Source organism: Musa acuminata, chromosome BXJ2-5 (genome assembly GCF_036884655.1).
Source record: "Musa acuminata AAA Group cultivar baxijiao chromosome BXJ2-5, Cavendish_Baxijiao_AAA, whole genome shotgun sequence".
Classification (NCBI taxonomy): domain Eukaryota; kingdom Viridiplantae; phylum Streptophyta; class Magnoliopsida; order Zingiberales; family Musaceae; genus Musa; species Musa acuminata.
The window spans coordinates 40,087,501-40,103,318 of NC_088342.1; positions in this window are offsets into that span (position 1 = coordinate 40,087,501).

The following is a 15,818-nucleotide window of genomic DNA, read 5'->3' on the forward strand; positions in this document are numbered from 1 at the left end:
TGAGAGAGTCATATCTTTTATCTCAATATCATAACCTTTTTTAAGTAATTGCCCAAAGCTTAGAATATTATTTTTCATATCAGGAATATAATAAAAATCTGAAATGCATAATTCTTTGTCATTATTAAGTCAAAAATTTTTTTACCTTTGTCTCTTACTGGTCTTTGAGATAGATCATCAAATGTAATAATCTTGGAATAACTTGTATCCATTTATGAAAATAACTCTTTGATGTCACACATGTGATTTGAGGCTCTTGTATCTAGATATCATATCATAGATTAATCATCTTTTAAATTATCATAAGTCATTAGTAAAACTTAATTTTTATTTTTATTTTCCTCAACAAAATTTATTTTATCACCTTTATTATTAGGATTATAATAATATTCATAGGAGTAATGTCTATACCTTTTGCAAACATATCATTGTATTTCAGACCATGTCCACGGCCTCGACCACTTCCTCGACTATAACCTTGGCCTCTTTAGCTAGAATTTTCTCTATTACTTTTATTATTTAGAAATTCTTGATTGGTTCGATTTTTGCCTCCTCTTCCTCTTTGTCCACGTCCTCTTCCTCTTTGAGAATTTGATTCACCTTTATTTTCAAGAGTAAGCTTAGTTTGTAGTGCTTGCTCCATAGTTTTATCTTCTTCTCTTTTTGTAATCCTTTATTCATGAACTTGAAAGGAACCCATAAGTTGTTCTAAAGATATTTCTTCCAAATCTTTAGATTTTTCAATTGCAACAGTAATAAAATCAAATTTTGGATCTAGAGATCTTAGTATTTTTTCTATTATTCTTTGATTACTTATTTGTTCACCATTTCATCTCATTTGATGAATAATAGAAGTATCTTGTTATAAATTTTCAAACTCGACTCATAAAATTTGTAGACAAAATTTATTTATCTTATCAGTACCACCGAATGTTTTTTGAAGTATTTCCCAAGCCTTCTTTAAAGAATTTACTGGAGCGATGATCTCGAACATTGTATCATCAAGCCCTTAGTAGATCATGAACAATACATTTTCCTCCTTCTTCCTTCTATCTTTCAATTACTTTCTTGCTTCTGCATTCATTGATGTTTCTTCTACTGGACTTGGTTTAACAAATCCATCTTCTACAAACTCCTATACATCTTGGGAGCTTAGAAGAATCTTCATTTGGATGCACCATATATTATACTTTTCTTTTGTCAATCTAGGGATATAGAGTTGGATGGTACTTGAGGAAGAGGCCATAGCTTAACTTATGCTATGATACCAAATGTTGAACTTGATAGGAAGAAGCGATAGAGTTATTAAATAAAGGAAGAGTAGGATAAGGTTAAATCTTCCATATTTCTCTCAAAACTCTTTACAACTTCAAAACTCTATATACTTCATGACCCAACATATGAGTTTTATATAGTCTTCAAAAATATATTATATTAATTATATTCAAAATGAATCATTCTTTTTCAAAAAAACCAATATCCAATTTGGTTTCTTCTTCGATAGACATTTAATCTATTTTTTCTTTTGATGCAATGAATCTCTTGAACATGTTTAATTCCAACTTGCTCTAGGAGATCAAGATGAACACCTCACTCAACATCTAACTGTAGAACTTCGCTGGGCTACTGTTAAATTCAAGGAGTTCTTCCTTTATAATCTGAGTAAGCATTCCCCCACTAAATGTTGTCTGTAATGTGGAAGTCCAATATGACATGATCTGGCTAGTCCAATCTGTTCCATTATGCATGATGTGCTTGTCTTGCATTGTTATCCTAACTTGTCTTTGTGTTTTGGAAGCAAAAGGGATCAGAAAGCATTGGTGGTGCATCCAACCCTCACCACTTCCTTTGTTGTTCTTGTAAGTTAAACTACCATATTTCTTGTATTACAACTCTGAAGTATCTAATCAGGAAAAGAGTCAAACCATAATGATGTAAAATAATTTAACATCTTTGCAAGTCTTTGCACTCGAAAAGAAAAATGTCTTGTAATCCAAACAGCCTCAGTACTTTTTGGTCATAGTGCACACTATTTTAGACCTCTCAATGATCTTTTCACTAGTAAAGTCTTTCGAGAGAAGGTGTCCTTGACATCAAGAACCTCGAATGAACATAAAAATTGAAATCATAAACAAGCCTGTTCTCAATCAAGAAAAGCACTGCTATTGTACTGGTTTGCACTTTTGACTTCAGACAAATAGTTGTTTTCATAACATCCAAACCCAGAATGACACCATTATATTGATGATAACTAGTTGGAAACAAATCAGAGGGAAAAAGAAAGGCAATTTGTGATTTGCTTTGCATTGCTAAGAGATCCAAATCATTCATAAGAACCTCAGTTTTCGCGTCTAAGACGGTTTTCATTTTAATCTTTAATTGCATGAGGTAGAAAAACTTCGACATGCTGTTCTTAGAAAGGTTGCAATCTCTGTAACCCTAGTCACCCAGTTAAAAATGAGCTGATGTACATCAACTGTTACTTTCCATCATCCTAATGAAATATAAATCTGCACCTCAGATAGAAGAGAATAAAGAATAGATTCAATACAGCTCACTGGCTAATTCATTTGAAGTTGAGAACATGTTATGATAAAGTTAGGGTTTGTCACGGAGGAATGTTAAGCATCATCTGTACTACTACTCAAGAAAAATAAAGAGAAAAAACCGAGATTTATATCTCAAGCATCCAAGCAAACTAAAGTTTCTTGACAGTCCACTGAGATCAAGCTTATATGACATCTTATTTATTATATATTCATACATTGTAGTGCTTACAACACAGTCTGATACAAGTCATCACATACTGCAGACAAAGGAGGCTTGCTACGTATTGCTGTTGTTTAAAGCTTGCAGAGAGAGCTCCTTAGTTATCTGGTTTTGGAGGATGCAGCTTGTTCCAGGACTCCAGATCGATGGAGTGATGGCCGTCAATGCCTGATCCATGGTACTCGCTCCCGCCGCCATAAGGGTTCGTTTCACCTGCGTCGTCTGCTCCATTACCGGTATCGCCGACGCCGTCGGGATTCTCCGAGAGACGTCGGTCTTCGACACGAGTCAGATCTCGCTGCTGATGCTGCATAAGGACCTTACGGTGATGTATACCTTTGCTGGTTGATCCCGTTGCAGCTGCTGCGGAGGAAGCTATCAGATAAATTAGCAGCAGGCTGAAGAGCTTCATCACTTACCTTGTTCTATCTTCTCCCGCTAAGTTCTTGTGATTGCAGGTTACATGGACTTGTAGATCTCGTTTGCTGGATCGATGAATTTATATAGACGTGAAAGTTCAGAACAGTAAAAGTAGGTTTGGCGGGTAAAAGACAACCAAGAAGATTTTCCAAGCACAATCAATTGCCTCGCACTAAATGTTGAGAGGGTTAAGTGCTCAACTTTCATGGTGGGGTTGACACAGCACTGGCCATTGCTGCTGTGGTGGGCATGGCAAAGATCAGGAGGAGGATGGAACTGTTCCTTGGAGGTAAGATCAGAAGCTATCATAATGATGTCAATATTTTAACATTGATGTGTTGTATTTCGATATCAATTTTGTTATGTGGGTTGTCTCCTAAATATAAAATAAGTTGGACATACTACTGTAATTGTGAATTGAATTGAATGAAAATGTTGAAATCTAAAAATCTTCTCTTTTTTTGCTATCCTCTTTGAAATCTAATCAGTTCTACAATTCATATGATATAATCAGGTCTTCTTGACCCATGAAATCTAGCAAACCAAATCATATATATATATATATATATATATATATATATATATATATATATATATATATATATATATATATATATATATATATATATATATATATATATATATATATCATTTTAAGAATATTCTTCACCTCTCTATGTAAATGGAAACTTTTCATACATAATTTAGAATCTGAAAATTTTCTTTTAATCTCATAATCTGATCTTGAACTGACTTGAACATTATGATCTACATGTCATGGATAACCAATTCTGATAGTAAAAGTGGATAATCTATTATTTTTTGTACATCTTTTTATCGTGTCCTTTTCTAATATAAAGTATAAGATAATAAATCAAGCTTATTTTAAATAATTTTTACGAGCCGTAAAGGAAAATCACAAGCTTAAAGGGACATTGACAAAGAGTCCAGAAAATAGAATAAAAAATAATAAAATGATCATGAAGCACATACACCCAATCAAACCAAAGAACATGTGAACCCTCACTTAAATGTCTCACACTTTGGAGAGGAAAGAGGAAACATAATGACAGTAACTGATAACCATACTGTCAGTGCTATAAATGGCTCACAATGGTAGAGTTACAATTGAATATGCAAATATGAATTTTTCTTCTTTTTCCAATGATGATTTGTTCTACCAATAAGAGAACAACATGAGAAAAGTGGAAGACATTAAATGACACACTAAAGGGGAATCCTGCTTAAAAGAACATACATGCTACACATTGAGTTAGGAAACCTTGAGGATCTCTGATGAAACCCTAAGATTGCAAGCTAGTAGATGCTTACTCATAGGCTAGCTGAGTGTAGCCAATAACTTTGCACCATCAATTATTGCTAGTAAATTATTCTTCGGTGGTGGTGAACCAGTGCTCAACACTGCTCACTTTGACCTCTGTGGTTGCCCTCAAAATATTTTAATTCACACCACCTCAATTTGTTTACTGATCTTCTAACCTGAAGTCATCTGCTTCACACCACCTCACTTTGACTTGCCGTCTTCTACCGTGTAGCTTTGCTCCTGATGATGTACTTGGCTTAATCCATTGGTGCAAATCATCTGCTTCTCAAGTAGAAGAGGACATGAAACCAACCTTGGAACAAAAACTAGTCAAATTTAATGAAACTGTAAAACTCAGTCTTGATTGTTAGAAGGGAAAAGAGAAGACTTTGTTGATCTTTATTCTAGTTCCATAACCCTATTTATTGGGTCAAATGGAATCCAATCAAGCTAAATCAATTAAGCAGTCAAGAGATGTCAAATCACTGTTATTTGATAGGATAATATATGATAATTATATCAAGAGATATGATATCTCTTTAACACACCTTTGCAAACTTAGGATGGCTTAGAAGAACCAGCTTGAGTTTGGAAAGTAAGAAGCTAAATGTGTTACGAGTCAATTAGGTAGGATTTTGACTATGCGGAGGGCGTTGCATGAGAGATGAACAATGTTATAGTAAATCATCAAGGAACAAAGAAAGACCGACGCTACATAAAGAAAATTATATGAAAAAGATCGTTATCTAGTCAGAATGAAAAAAATTATAAGCTCATGTAGAGATTCATCGCTTCGATGATGAACCATGATAGAGAAGAGACCAACGATAAGACACTCGCAGTGTTTGATTAAGAGGATCCATAAAAAAAATTACATTGATGACAGTGATTTGTGATATACACATGGAAAAGACCATTAATGAGTTAGAGTAAGAAATATCATAGGCTTGAGGGAGAGGGCCTTCGATGATGAAACACTTAAAAGAAACCTCATAGATATAGGAATACACATAGAAGGACCCAATGATTATAGTATAAAGTATTAGGAATACACATAGAACATAGATTATATAATTAATATAATTATAAGTATTCATTTATAATTATATAAAATTATAATGATGGCATAATACTATAAATTAGTAAAATAAGTATAAGTAGTATGCAATATTCATTATAATCTAATATATAATCAAGTATTTATTTATAATCATTGGATCAGAGTTATAATATACTTAGTAATTAATATGTGAAGAATACACTGAATGGACAATATTCATACGTAGAAATGCCTGACTTCATTATGCTAATAGATGATGATGTAATACACAAAATATCTTCATGGTGAGTGAAGAAGGGCAATGCCTCTTAGTACTTAGATCATCCATTCCCTATGGATGTCAAATCAGTCATATAAGGAAATAACATCTATGGCTTCCAAATCGAGCTATAAGATAACTTTCTTAGCCCTTATAAGAGATTGGCTATAGTGTTCAATAACAATAGATATATATTTTTTTATTAGATAACATATTTATTAAAGTTGATTGATAAGTATATTTTGCTTTCTCTCGATTCCTCATTATATGACTATAAAGTTAAAGTAGAGTAAACACACAAAACTCTAAAGAGTCAATAATTAGCACCCCCTTCACTCTTACAAGGTTTGGTATCTTTCGATACTTTTCTTCTTTGAGGCAAGCCTCAAGATAACCCTTTCCACTTGGCTCTTTATTCCTATGTAAATAATTTTCATTCATCTTTATTTGCGACTGAATTTTTTTCTTATAGTATGATCAAATGATTATTCCTCCTAGTACGAAGGAAGATGATTTTCCTTTGTTGAGTTAGAGTTGAGAGCTCTGCCTTAGTTCTTTTTTCTTACTTACTAACTTTTTTCTATCTTCTCATTGAGCTAAATAGAGAGAACTAGTCTAGCACTTTCGTATCGATCCTAGGGGCAAAAAGGACAGACTAGAAATGTTTTGCTTTCCTTGTTGTGGGTGCAACTAGAGGTTTAGCTTTAGCTTAGAATATTTTATGTTTTCAAGTGTTGGTTCTATCTTCTCACAGATAATTTCTTTAGACAATTGTTCAACTTCGAGATTCTAATCCATGGATTTTCACGTTGGTTTATGCTAAAATCCATTGGTTTATGCTGTCAATCGAAAATTTCTTTGTTCTTGCTACTATTGATTTAATGACGTTGCATCCATTTGATAGACTCGTGGTTGTAACTTTTATTTTTCTCATTCTATTAAACATTTGAAATATTTCATTAATAATGTTGGATTGTTAGGTCTTGGTTTTATAGGTCCTAAATTCACATGGTATAATAATAAGATTGGTGGGATTTAGATTTAGGTTCATTTGGATCATGCCTTCGCAAATGCTACTTGGCTTCGGTCCTCGGGGAAAGGACCAAGCCAACAGTCCTATCATAATGAGATCTCTTTTCTATCTATTTGAAAAGAGAAAAAAAGTCATCCTTGGCAAAGCTATTCATCATTAAGACAAATGTATATCTATCGCTAAACCCACCAACAAGCGGCTGACTCGATATGCGATCATGCATTGAGAGTCTGTAAGCTCTATACAAGTCTTTTTTTAGTGTTGAATCATTTATGATGTTAAATGATAAAATTTCATTCTCAATAGGAGTTCTCACCTATCTCTCTGATTCTCATAAACTAAACTGAAATATGTTAAAAAATAGGCTCGAGACTTTCTCCAAATGACACTAGATAGAAATTGATTATATCTTAGATCTAGGCAAAATGTCTAGAAACTATGGATCGTCTCATATGTGGGCCATATTTTTTTATTTTTATTTTCATGAAATGATGAAGTAAGTTTCTTATTTTTTTCTTTTTCGAAAAGTGTTTATACACGTTTCAAGCCTAAATATATTTCCTATAGTATTCTTGATCTTGTGTTTGTTATTTATTTCCATAGTGTTTTTATCCTCTTCTTTGTCGTATTTTTACCAACAATCTAAAAATGATATTTTGTGAGTTTATACAAATTCACCATGGAGGCCACAAATACAATCAAATTATTGAATCAAGATTTTGTTCGTTTGGATCGTTTTGATAGAACGAATTTTACTCGTTGGCAAGACAATATGAAGTTCATGTTGACTGCTTTGAAGATCTTATATGTACTTGATCTAAATCTTCAACCAATTTCTGATCCAACCGATGATAACACCGATGAAGTCAATACTGAACAAAAGAAGAGAATTGAAGATGAAGTAATGTGTAGATGACACATTCTCAATGCTCTTTCGGATCGGCTTTATGATCTTTATACGGTGGAACTATCTGCAAAAACAATTTGGAATGCTTTGGAATTCAAGTTTCATACCGAGGAGGAAGGTACAAAGAAATTTTTAATTTCTAAATATTTTGATTATAAGTTTGTGAATGACAAGCCTATCTTGATACAAGTGCATGAGTTGCAGGTCATTGTTAATCAATTGAAAGCTGAAAAAATCAAACTTTCTGAACCTTTTCAAGTAGGGGCTACAATAGCCAAGTTGCCTTCATCTTGGAAAGGGTATAGGAAGAAGATTTTGCATGACTCCAAGGATATCACTTTGGAGCAAATTCAAAAATATCTTTGAATCGAGGAGGAATCGAGGATGAGAGACAAGAGTGAGAACTCTTTTTGCAATATAAAAACAAATACTGTGAATCAGCCTAAGAATTCCAACAAAGGCAAGCAAAACAAAGAGAATCATTTTGGCCTAAAAGGGATCAAAGAAAATTTAAGAAGCCAAAGAGTGGAGGTTGTTTTGTTTGTGGAAAACTTGGTCATTTTGCTAGGATTGTAGATTTAAGAAATGTCAGAAACCGAAAGTCAACTCTGTTGAGGGAGATTATAATATAATCGTTACTATGAGTGAAGTGAATGTCATATTTGACAAGGTTTCTAGTTGGTGGTATGATACTTGTACCACCATCAATGTTTGCTATGATAAGACACTCTTCAAGACTTGCAAAGAAGTCACAGAAGGGCAAGAGATTCAAATGTGAAATGAAGTTTATTCTAAGGTGATTGTCAAGGGAAATGTGGAACTCATTTTCACTTCGATTAAGAAAGGTACTCTTACTAATGTTCTTCATATACCATATATAAGTAGAAATTCTGGGAAGTTAATTCTATCCCGTAATGAAACTTTTGTTGGAAAAGGCAATTCCGCTGAGGGAATGGTCAAATTATCTATTGTTAACAATGATTCTAAATTTAATAAAGATGTTTGTTCTATTTGTATTGTTGATTATTATTCATTATGGTATTATAGATTAGCACATATTAGAACTAGCACCATTAGAAGAATGGTTAAGTGCGACTTAATAAATTATCATTTTGATGATCTTAATAAATATAAAATTTATATTAAATCAAATATGATGAAGAAACCCTTCAAAAGTGTTGAAAGATATACTAATTTGTTAGACTTAATATATTCTGATATATGTGAATTAAATAGTATATTAACGAGAGGAGATAATAGATATTTCATTACTTTTATATATGATATGTCTAGATTCTGTGTACTTATTGAAACATAAAAATGATACTTTTAATGCTTTTAAGGCATATAAAGCAGAAGTTGAAAATCAATTAGGGAAGAAAATTAAAGCTTTAAGAAGTGATAGAGGAGGATAATACTTTCCTAATGAATTTAACTTGTTTTATGAATAACATGGCATAATTCATGAATGTTCAGCACCAAGAACACCTGAGCAAAATGGATTAGCAGAAAGAAAAAATAAAACTTATCTAGAGATGATTAATGCTATATTGTTGCATGGTAAATTATCTTATAATTTATAGGGAGAAGCTTTATTGGCTGCATGTCATATTTTAAATAGAATTCCTTTTAAAAAGAATAAGATCTCTCCATATGAGTTATGGAAAGGAAGACAACCTAACATTGGCTATTTTAAAGTGTAGGGGTGTCTTGTATATTATAAGAATAATGATCCTCAAAAGACAAAATTGGGACATAGAGGAATCAAATGTGCATTTATAGGTTATGCCTCAAATAGCAAAGCATATAGACTTCTTAATTTGAAGTCTAATATCATAATAGAATCTCGAGATGTGGAGTTTTTTTTAACATTTAATGACTTCAAGTAATAACGTTCATCCTCCAACTAGTGAAAGTCACCAGTGGAAACATCTCAAAAGGTTGGTGAGCAACCTAATATTCCTTTGATTGGATATCAATCAAGTTCACAAAAGGTTTGAGAGCAATCTTAAGAATTAAGAAGAAGCACTAGTGTATGAAAAGCAAAAACATTAAGATTGGATGAGATTGATTCTCAAAGTATTTCTTTTTACCTTGTTGAAGGAACTAATGAGAGAGTCTTCAAAACAATTCCACTTGTTTTATAAGTGGAAGATGATCCTAAAACGTTTAAAGAAGTTATGGCCTCTCGTGATGCTGCTTTTTGGAAAGATGTTATTAATGATGAGATGATTCTATTATGTCAAACTACACTTGGGAACTTATCGATTTACCTTTTGCCTCTAAACCTATTAGTTGTAAATGGGTATTTTGTAAGAAGTATCATACAAATGGTACTCTCCAAACGTTCAAAGCAAGGTTAGTTGCTAAAAGATTTCGACAAAAGGAAGGAATAGATTATTTTGACACATATGCTCTTGTGGCTAGGATCACATCTATTAGAATTATTTTTGCTTTAGCATCAATTTTTAATCTTTATGTTCATCAATTGGATGTCAAAACGACATTTCTAAATGGAGACCTCGATGAGGACTTATATATGGAACAACCCGAAGGTTTTGTTCTACCGAAAAATGAACATAAAGTGTGTAAACTTATTAAGTCATTGTATGGTTTAAAGCATGCTCCAAAACAGTGGCATGAGAAATTTGATGTAATAATTCTTTCTAATGGATTTGTTCATAATATTACAGATAAATATGTTTATCTCAAAACTTATGATGACTATATGGTGATAGTTTGCCTTTATGTTGATGATATGCTAATAGTGAGTAACGACATGAAAGATATTGTAGAAACAAAGAGGTTTCTATCTTCAACATTTAAGATAAAAGATTTTGAGCAAGTTGATACTATACTAGTTATCAAGGTAAAAAGAAATAGTGGAGGATATGTTTTAAGTCAAACTCATTACATAGAGAAAGTACTAGAGAAATTCAGTCACTTAGAAATTAAAGAAGCAAATACCACGTTTGACCCAAGTATCAAATTAGTCAAGAATTTTGGAAGAACTGTAGCTTAATTAAAATATTCAAGTGTTATAGAAGTCTTATATATGCAACATAGTGCATAAGACCTGATATAACATTTGCAGTTAATAAATTGAGTAGATTTACTAGCAATCCAAATGTAGAGCATTGGAAGGCTATTGAAAGAGTTCTTGGGTACCTTAAACAAACCAAAGATTATGACCTATAATACTCAAAATTTCTTGCTATTTTATAAGGATATACTGACGCAAGTTGGAAGAGCAAGAAACAAACGTGTATAACTCACTCAACTATGAAATCAGAATTTGTTGCTATAGTAGATGTAGGAAAGGAGGCTGAATGGTTAAGGGACTTTCTATTTAAAATTTTATTGACTTCTAAGAGTGTAAATTCAATTTCTATACTTTGTGATAGTCAAGCCACTTTAGCTCGTGCATCTAGTAAAATATATAATCAAAAGTCAAGACATATAAGTCTTAGACATGATTATGTGAGGAAATTAATCAAGAGTGAGATTATTTCACTCAAATTTGTAAAAACAACTGAGAGTTTGGTTGATCCATTCACCAAACCTCTTACAAGAGAAATTGTAAGATCAACATTAAAATGGATGGGGCTAAAACTCCTTGAATAAAAGATCCACTAATGATAGCAACCCTACTCAATATTATGAAATGAGTAATGAAGAGTTCAAAGGGTAAGAACAAGTCATTGACATGTGGAGTGGTTCAGCACTTTGAAATATTTTACGAGTCTCATCTAAAGATGTTAAAGTGCTGGTTGTCACTAAATGAGGGTTGAGTTAATTATACTCTTAATGAAGTTCAGTCAAGTTAGGACAAGTATCTCAAAGAGTGATAAAAATACTATAAGAACTTCACCTATATGAACTTAGAAGTGGTGTCGTTTCGATTGAGAGTTGGAGTATTCTCTCATAAAAGTGCATGAACTTGGATGAGCCCAAGGCTATATTAGGGCTAAGCGAGATTTTATGATGAATACAAGGATGTTGTATTTATGTGTATGGTATCACTAGTATTATCATTAGGAATAATAAATTCAAAGCTTTTATGTTATTTAAGATTTCGACTTCACTTTGTGATGCTTACACTGAGGTAATATTCAAATCGAAAGATATATTATTTTATTCATAAATATTATTTAACCACTTAGAGAAAATTTTAAATTTCAATAAGTGGGGGATTATTATAAATTGTTCAAATTAAAAAGAAAAAATTTCTTTTCAAAAGATTTATTTGAAAATATGATTTTTTTTATAGTTATTTTGGTAGTTATTTTCAAAGATGGTGTCTTTTGAGAAAAATATCTATAAATAGGTATTTGAGGGTAAATAATGAATACATTTCTTTCATACTCTTCTTCTTTACTCTCCAAGTGATTGAATTAAACATTCTTTAATTTCTCTTCGAAGATTCTTTATTGTTTGTTCAAGATCTTGTCATATCCACTAAAAATATCCACTAAAATTATTCGCATCAAACCACAGGAGAAATGTTTGCTCCCCAGAATCCGCCACGGTGCTTTCCAAAAGGAGTGAGAAGTGGCTTCCCCACTAACAGCATCAACGGTAAGGCTCGACAATTTTTGCGGTGACGAAGAAAAGGGAGCCCGCTCGAAGGAGGAGATCAGTTACACCAAAATTGATGCAGCTGATCCAGTGGGAGACCTACACATACGGAGTTCCATGCTCAGTGCTCCTGCCATATTGAGCATGGCCCCATGCTGTACATGTGCTGATGGTCCTTTGACGTCTTGACAGAGATTGAACCTCTTTTCCAAGCAGGTTGTGTCGAATTCGCTTTTGCAGCAAGTGGCAGACCGAGGAGAATAGGAACACTTCAACCCCAACGCACTTGGCCCAGCCTCAGAGCGAGCAAGGGTCACAGGATTGGGCGATCACCCAACATCGAAACCAACGGACGAGGCCGCATGAGAGGAGCTCAGAGGAGGGAGAGCAGCAGCCGAGAAGCTTACTGGTGCAATATTTGTTGGGGCCTAGCGATCGCCGATGGACGACGAAGGAGCAGCGCCGAGTGAACTCCACGCGGAAGCGAGATCGATTGGCAGAAGACAGATCTGGCAGATGAGGGCTCCAGCGGCACTGATAGGAGAGCTACCGCAGACGTGGAATCAAAAGGCCGCAGTTCAGGGTTCTTCCCGTGACGGCGGCGGAACGAGTTGGCTGCGATTTGGTCGGTGGCGAAAAGAACAGGAGATGGCTGCGGTGAATGAATCTGCGATTTGGTTGACGGCCAAGAGAACAGGCCGCCGAGCAGACCAGCGAAACAGGGGAAGTCCGGCGTGAACAAAGGCTGCGATGGGGAGATCTGCCAGCAGTGAGGGTGCCGAGATCTTCCAGCAGCGAGTCGGTGGTCCAAGGCAGAGTCTCGGCGGAATCAGATCTGGAGATCGGATCGGCAGCGATGGGCGAAATCGATGCGGCGTAGCGGAAGCAGACGGATCCGAGTCTGATGAGGAGGAGCGCCGCGTGAGAAAGACGGTAAACGGTTGAAACCCCGCAGTAGGAGGTATAAAATATTATGATATTATATTGGGCTAATTACATATTATCTAATAATTAATTATTTTCATCATCAGTGTTAAATCTTATGAAAATATCGTATGATTTATAACTGATTATATATTGACTCTACCTAACTTTCATTTATCACTGAGTATTTACGATATTTTCGTTAAGGAGATAGATGACGAGAAAGAAGAAACGAGATTAAATGTTTCACTTTATAAATTTTTAAAAATATAAATATCAAAAATATTAAAAATAATTAATTAAATAAATAATTTATAATTAGTCCTACTATATTAAAAGTGTCAGGAGAATAAAAAAAAATTTATTGATCTTTATTCTAAGTTACGTAACCCTATTTCTAGGATGAAATAGAATTTAATCAATTTAACTCGATTAAATAATTAAGAGAGAGATGTTAAATCCTTATAATATATGATATCCCTTTATATTGATGATGGAAAATAAATAAAAATTTATGCATGATTTATTTTAGAATATTTATATATTGCTAAAAAATGAAATAGTCGGTTTATATATTTATATATTGGATTGGTTTATAATATAGCAAACTTAAATCTTTTTGGATTAAATTGATGCTTGATTTTTGAGGGAATGTCAAGTAGAAGTTGGGGACATACTAATATCGTTGGCTGCAATGGAATGGACTAATGAATCTTAATAAATCTGTGATGATGAACTCGAAACCACAATTTGCAATGAGTCAAAAGTACCAATGGTTGTTCTCGTTAGATGTGATCTGACCTCGAGTTGTCTTCCACCGGATGTGATCGATCTATTTGAAGATGCAAACAATCGCATCATAAAACATTGGTCTATTTGTATATTTAAAATCAATATTTAGTTTTTTTTAAATAAAAAAATTTCCTTTCATATTTGAATTTTTAATTTTAAATATTTATTTTTAATTTTTAATTTTCTTTTGTCACTTTTGTTTTTATTCCCTTACGTCATTACTAAATTTCTAGTGGTTCATTGATCTTATAGGATTTGATCTAATTTTTGTCATCCTTAATAAGGCATGCACAAATAAGAACAACATAGGCATGCTTTATTTTTATTTCTCGTATAAAATATTTTATATTAGTCTGCAAAAGGATTTTGTTGGACATACTCTAGTATAAATTTTGTTAAAACCTTATATAACGAGATTTTTTTGTCAAAAAATAAAGTGATTAAGGTGAGATTGAAATTTAGAACCATGTAATAAATTATCAAAGTCTTTATCACTTAAATTAACTGATATAATCAAATATATCGAATGAGATTTCGAATTCTCAATAAAGGAACATGGGATATTACTATTTGATCAATGTTTTAGATATTAAAAAAAAATTAAAATAAACATAATAATTTAAAAAAAATAAATAAAAAAATATTAAATCAAACTTGTATTCAAGCCAATTTATACATTTGGATGATTTAGACCCAATCCTTTCTTTTATTGAATTACTTTATAAAAAAATTAATCAAGCTAAATGGCTAAAATCCAAATTGAGATTTAGATAAGAGAGAATCTTTTAAAAAAAATGAAAATCAAGTTCACTTTACAATTCATTGACAATTAAAATTGACATTTTTATTATAGTGTTTCTTTGTTCTTACATGATTTGGATTGTTTTGTGAGCTCTGGATTGGGCTAAAGTGAGAAGGTGTGTGTCATGCAAAATGCTGCATCTATGGCTGGAATGGTGTGACAACAAAGGCAATTGTTATGGCTAATCCCAAAGCCAATGCTGCATCTATGGCTGGAATGGACTTGACAACAAAGGCAATTGTTATGGCTAATCCCAAAGCCAATGCTGCATCTATGGCTGGAATGGACTTGACAACAAAGGCAATTGTTATAGCTAATTCCAAAGCCACAAGTCTCTAGTGGCTGGACCAACTGAAGGAACAAGTCTTGTGATCTAAGTGTGGCATTGAAGAACTAGATAATAGTGGTGGGGAGAGAACATCTTGATGATAAAAATATTTTAAATGATTAATAATTATATATAAATATAAATAATAATAATAATAATTTTAAGATCTATGTGGTTCAACACTCTTAAATTATATCCATAAAAAAAAAATCAAATTATTCAGAATAAATTATAACTTTTCTTGAGTTATAATTTTTCGAGAGAAAAAAAAAATCAAATTATTGCTTAAGTACTTGTTTGAGTCTGTACAAGGAATGAACTAGCTTGCACAATTTTTTCTTTTTGTCGAGGCACTATAAAATCTTCAGATTGATCTAAGCAAATATATTCTTATATATATCTATGAAGAAAGGTAATCTTCACATCGATTTAATAAACTAAGAATTTATAGATGGAAACAAAAGCAAGCAAAACTGAAATGATAGGAATTTGTACTAAGTATGTGTCAAAATAATCAGTGCCAACATTTTGTCCAAAACCTTAAGCTACGAGTATGGTTTTATATTTTTTAATTGTACCATCAATCCTAATCTTCTTTTTAAATTTTGTTGTGAAATAACTG